Raw genomic sequence first — 7037 nt, 5'->3', positions numbered from 1 at the left:
ACCTCTATATATAATACTTATTATATGAGAGATCTATATGGAGTCCTACTGATATGATACATCAAATGTATTTGGAGAAAAGGTAATTATTATCAATCACAAGGCTACATGGAAAATTTTAGAGAGATGAAAATAGTAACAAGAAAATTATGGATATTAGTGGGAAATGTGTAAAAATTCACTCTAGGAAGATTTGTATGAATTGAAAGGTAATATGGAAAACTAACTCCTCCTTTACGAGGTACTACATATCCCACCATGAGATTTTTCACTATGGCATCAACATACATGCACCTTAGTGTAATCCTCCATGGTGAAATAGATTTTTTGGGAGGTGTACATTCACCTTGTCGTAATCCTCCAAGTTGATTTAGATTTTCTTAGGAAGCATTCAATCTGGCACATTGAAAAGACGTTGAATGAAAGGTGGCATAATGAGAAATGAGATGTGCATGGTATTTGAGAAGGCTAGCATCAAGGCTTGCATGAAGGAGGAGCATTATTTTAGGTGGTTTTACAAGCTTAGGTCCAATCAAGGTCATTTTTCTAGTACAATCAACTATCAAAGAACTATGGCCAAAGACATGGGAAAAAGTCTATAGATTTGGACCCTAAGCCCCAAATGTTGTATGTTTTGGCTCGTAATCCTTTCAATTATAAATCCTAATCCCTTAACCCTTAATCCCTTAACCCTTAAATCCTGCAAGAACAAAATAGTTAGGTGCTAATTTAGTGCTTAATATAGCTCATACTTGTTTTGATTGGTGTAAACATACCAAAATAGTACAATACTAATAAATAACATCGATTTTTTTTTAAATGGTGAAAAATACATTAAAATAGTGGGTGGAAGGAAAAAATTGGACCAAAATAGGAAGCTAATTACATGAATTTATTGTGGTGAATTAAACATTAGTACTACATTAGAGCATCAAGGCCTTGCAAATAGAGATAATTATTCCATAATAACTATTAGGTGATAGATAAAAGTGCATAAATCAAGAACACAAGATGCTAGTTTATGATGGGGAAAGTCAAGGACATGTCACGCATAAAGAAAATACTAGTATAGTAGTGATAATATGCACAATCAATGATGAATAAGAGAAATATATGCCTCCCCATTATGCATGTCTAGCAGATCAAATACACTAGTATACAAAATATGAAAACCTCAAGGATAATACATACCCAACCATAGTAACATAACCAAGAATTAAACCCTTGAGTAAATACAAATGTATCAAACAATTTTCATATTTTTCAAATGTCCACATGTATGCAGAAATAAAAGAAAATATGCAAAATAAAAACCATGGCTTGGAAAGAAAGATGAAAACAAAAATTGAGAGGGCTTCAAACGTAAACAACCATTTGCAAAAAAATATATTCATAAAGGAAACATCAAAATATGTAGAGGAAAAAGTCAGAACTTGAAGATTCAAACATAACTAGACAAAGGATAGTGTAAGCATCTCCATTAAATTTCACAATAAACAGAGCTTGAGGGCATTATTTTTGTCCACCAAATGAAAGATCTTACCTGTAGATGTGGATGGCCTGCAGTGAAACCATCTCATAAACCTTTAGCAATTCTTCCATAGAAACCCTCGAATGGAATGAGTAACCCTCATGACAAAAGAGACCAAATAGTAAAGTGAAAATATCAAATTAAATAAAGAGTGGTCTTATTTAGGGTTTTTACCCTAAGTCCATAGGTTAGGAGAAGCATTTTTTCCCTTTAACTATTAGGTTTTTATTTTTCTTTTAAATTTTTGCATTAACCAAAGTCTAAATTATGTGTTGTCATATTCTATCAATCACTTAACAAATAATATCTATAATACAAAGTGAAAGAATTTTAAGTTAGCATTTAAGGACGAGTTAAGATATTGAACTACAGATCAAAAGTTATTTCTAACATTATGGAGGCAAATGAAAAATGAGTTTTGAAGACTTTATGGGTAGTGAGACATCAGTTTAAGGGTCCACATGGGTGGAGCATCCATCAGAGAGGGTTTTAAGGTAGATAACTACTTAATAGTAGCATTTTCACTCCCTTTTTTTCCTTCGGTTTCTCATTTTCTCAACCTCATGTAGATTCTGATCTATATGTTCTCTTCTCATATCATATTGTTTAGTAGTTTTGAGTTTGGTAGTGCTCCTTCATAGTTTGTAACTGTTTATTGCACTATTTTTTTTCTTGTAATGCAACGAGCCCTATTCACTCAACATAGAAGCTAGTTTCCTTCTCAATTTCTTGTTTTAAGTATTGATTGTGAAATTTTGATATTAATATTGTTTTTTCTCTTCATTTTATCAAGTTGCTTCAATATAGAATATAAAGACTAGCATGCACCATAGTGCAAGTCTGAGATTGTGTTTAATTTTTTGGTCTTACAAAATTGTAGAAACAACTTTGTTTTTATTTTTCAAAGCACTTGAATGTTAAACCTTTCATAAGATTTTTTTGGCAATTGTGTCTAGCTAGAATGTAAGATAAATACAATCTTTGTTTTGAGTGATTTGTGAGTTTTCATCAACATCGCAAGTTTCAACCCTTTTGGTGTATTGCTCGTTACCATAAATTCTTCAATTTAAACCAATATCCTCATCGGATAGAAAAGGATACTAAATTAGATTAAAAATATATATTTAAATAATAGAGGAAGGGACCAATGAATGAATGAATTAAATGAATACTATTTAATTATTTGAGGACATTTTTCGTTGTCTGCATTTTGTACCCTCGTGGAGGCTAGGGCCACTTCTAGTGGGAAGGTGTGTAAGGGAAAGTCAATTCTATTCTTAGAGGTCATAGTACTTGATGACGTTGTCCCTCTAGCAAGCATGCCTAGTTACATAAATAATTCTAGATCGAGCTCAATTCATAGTAGACCCTAAACTCCTATTTGTTCTTTAAATAGTATGATGAATTTAATGATATAGATATAGTCAATGTTAATTCTTTAATCACATTCTTTTCAATGTCAATTATAGATGTCAATCTATCATGATAGTAGAAAAAGAAGTTTCTTTGAACCCTTTAAAAAAATGCTTATTGTTTTGTTCACAATCTTGAAAATAATCGTATAGATTATGTTTATATTTTCTTTCGAGTAATGTAAACTTGTTGCCAAAAAATATTTAATAAATTGACTCAAGTTGTTAGCTTATTTATAAATATAGACATATCTTTTTATTATTATTAATCAATATGGTCAAAGGACCACACCCAAAAAGTTAGAACATTGGACCAAAATTAGTCATCATTATGGGCCAACATGACTATAGTCTTATGACATGACTATGACAGAAAAAAGGGCCTTCATACATTACTACACAATAAAATAAAGTTATATTTAGAAATCCATCAAACACTAGCACCACCTTTTCATTGCATCCACTCCCTCTAAGTCTTTTGAGTTTGGAAGTTTGAGGTCAAAAGATAAAATCTCACTTGGTTCTATAGAAATATCATCAACAACCTTTAGAAAACTAATGTCCCAACATGGATTGTGTTAAGACATTGTCATTTGTATTCATCACTCACACTATGAAGGGGACCCATGAGCCATTATTCTTGAGTAGATGTTGGACTACATTTGTCATTAGGTCCAATATGTAAACCCATGATGTTTCTTTCAAAAATTCCTATAGACTCTCACATCAATATGGTTGAACTAGTGCCCTTGTAATTATTTTCATATACTTTTTGTAGTTCCATGCATCAAAGGTGATGACTAAAAAACTAGAGGCAACATATGCATTTACACAATATTGATAGGAGGAGATCATATGTTTCACCTAACACCATCTCAATGGCTTGAAGCACTATCAAAGCCCTCACATTAAAAATACATTGGAGTCTTTGATATGTACTTTTCCCTCTGAAAGCCATATATCTTAACCTAGTCTTGGAACAAAAGGTAGTCTATGTTGCACATTTGTTGTAGCACCAAATTTGGACTGACAAGCTCTTCTAAAGAGTGGTGACATTAAGTGATATAAATATCATGTGTATCTTGACATATATTAGCTCTGTCAAGTACTCAAATTAAATTTGAAGGGTTTTAGACACATTAATATCCAAGAAGAAATCATTAGAATTCATTTCTATCACCCAATTTGCCATTCAACATGCCAACTTATTTCCCTTCGTATAAATAGTTATCAAATTGCATTAAGATCTCCTAAATTATGACATAAACATTCAGTTTCAATTAGCAACGCCCTTGTAAAAAAATCTTGTTTAATTATAATAAGAAACCTTCTCCAAAAGTATCTTTCAAAGATCAAGTTTTATGCACAATTTGAATTCAAATGAATCAACTTGAAAATTGACCTTATTATTATTGTACTTGTCGTAGGCAATGTACTATTGCATTCACTTTGTCCAAGTACTAAATAATTTTCACCAATGACAAATAACTATTTTTAGATCATTGAAATATGTCTAAAGTTTTGTAAATTATTTATGACTTTTAAATATTATACAAATTATATGATTGGATGAATTGTTTTTGTGTTATAGGAGCATTTTTTTGGGTTCTCCATATTGCATTGTTCTTGGCAAACTTTTAGTTACAAATAAACAAAAGAACTTTAATCTTAGAGATTATACAAATTTAATGACATCGACATATTTACATTTCTAAATTTGTAATTATAAATATTATCTCATATATCTTTAAAAACCTATGTTCTATTACATGAATTATTAGTTCTTGCCAAAGGGCCAAAGGGCCAAAGGTAGGATACTAATACTTTCATTCAATTCAATTGACCAATCAACTCATAACATTTAAAAGATTAAAATGAACTTCAAATGTTTATATCTTTTTCTAATTTTTCATTATTTTATAAATCACACTTTTCATTCATTTTATTCGACAATACTATTTTCGGTAGGGAGAAAATTCAAATAGTTTCTAACAACTTTATCATACATTAATGAATGCATTAATTGCAACTTTATCTTTTCCCCACATTTGTGACAAGTTGATTAGATTTAAAAAAAAAAAACACATTTTATCTTCCACCTCACACAACTTTACAAAAATGAATGTCTAATCAATATTAATCATCACAATCTATTTTTCTTACCAAGTTCAAATATAGAGTTAAATGTTTTTTATTTCTTATTTTATATATATTTTTACTAGTTTTACTTTGATGTTTATTTTTGACAATTTTAAAATATATATATTTTAAAGTTTACACTATGTTTTACTAGCTACTATTTTACAATTTTGCTCTAATTTTTTTTATATCATTAATACTACCCCTCAAACTTACTACATGTTTTGGTACTTTAAATTAAGTCATCAACAAATTATTTTTTTAAAATTAAATATTTCAACTTATAATTGAATTAGTAGAAATGAATAGTTCATTCATATAATATAATTTTTATTATTATTTATATATTTCTTAAAATAATAAAATTATTAATATTTTTAAAATTCTCTTCAATTCTCTCTATTATTCTACCTTTACTTGTCCTTATAATAACATATCATATCTCTTTTAGCTCTCTCTTCATATACTTCTTTTCTATCTATAAATCTATATTTTCCTTCTTTTCCAATTATTGGCAAGAACTATGACGCATTACGTCTCTTATTTTTTACAAATTTAAAAATAATATATTGCTTCAAATAAAATTAAGATTTTAAAAATTAAAATAATAATGACATTGATAACATTGGTTCTCTCCCTTCTTCCTATCTGGGTCTTCCTTTAGGCTTGAAGGTTCCGGATTCCTTCTGGGAAGACCTCATTAACAAATTCAGCAAGAAGTTGGCAGGTTGGAAAGGGAACCTTTTAAGCCAGGCTGGTAAATTAATTCTTCTTAGAGCTTCTCTCCAAAGTATACCAACTTTTGCCTTAAGTCTCTTCAAAATCCCCTCTAAATTTGCTGAGGCTATTGATAAAATTCAAAGGGATTTTTTATGGACTGGTACAGAGGAAAAAAAAAGAATACCTTTAATTGCCTGGGATAATGTTTGTAAACTGGTCAGGGAAGGTGGTCTGGGTATCCGAAAAATCAGAAGCATGAATCAAGCTCTTCTAGCTAAACAAGGATGGCGTGTGTTCCATGAGAAGAAAGAATGGAGTACCATTTGGAAACACAAGTACCTCCCTAATTCTGTTTCTCTTCTTGATTTCTTCTCCTCTACTGATGTTATTCATCCCTCCTCAATTTGGGGAGCTGTGCAGAGTACTAAGAAAATGCTTGGAGAAGGGTGCTTGTGGAAAATTGGCAATGGGTCTAGGGTGAGTTTTTGGGAAGATGTCTGGCTTAAGGATCACCCCCTGATCGAAGATGTTCAAGATCTGAATCAAGTTGACTTATGCAAGCAGAGATATGGCACTCTTGTTAGTCATTATTGGCAGAATGATGCCTGGGTTAACTTGAAGGACATTGATCAAAGTTTCTATCACATCCAATTATCTCTCAATGATGTTTCTCTCCACCCTTCTTTTGAGGATGAGATTATTTGGTATGCTGATCCTAGTGGACAATACAAGGTTTCTTCTCTCTTTGCTTCTAAGGAGAAGGAAAATCATCCCTTGTGGTCACAGGCTTGGATTAAGGGTCTCATTGCTAAAATTAATTTCTTCTTTTGGGTCCTGCTTCAAAATAAAATTTTGACCCTTGATAACTTGCAGAAAAGAGGTATAAATTTGGTGAATATGTGTATTTTATGTAAGAATGGTTTTGAGGATAGAGACCACCTATTTCTGAACTGCTTTTATTCCCAGATGGTTTGGATTGAGATCCTAATGTATTGGAACTTGACTTGGGTTCATCATAACAATGTGGAATCTTCTTTTAAAAGTTGGAAATGCCCGTCTAAGAATTCTGATGTTCAATTTCTATGGAAAATTACTCTGCCTCATCTCTACTGGGGTATTTGGAAAGAAAGGAATAATATAATTTTTAGAAACAGAGAGGTTCCTGGATGGGTGCTTGGTCAGAATATTATTAGAGCTTGTAAGGAGAATTTTAGATCTCTGAAAATATCTGATCA

The sequence above is a fragment of the Cupressus sempervirens genome, chromosome 4 (assembly GCF_028749045.1).
Source record: "Cupressus sempervirens isolate cs-2001-9-10 chromosome 4, ASM2874904v1, whole genome shotgun sequence".
Taxonomy (NCBI): Eukaryota; Viridiplantae; Streptophyta; class Pinopsida; order Cupressales; family Cupressaceae; genus Cupressus; species Cupressus sempervirens.
Note: the sequence above shows the minus strand (reverse complement) of the source record.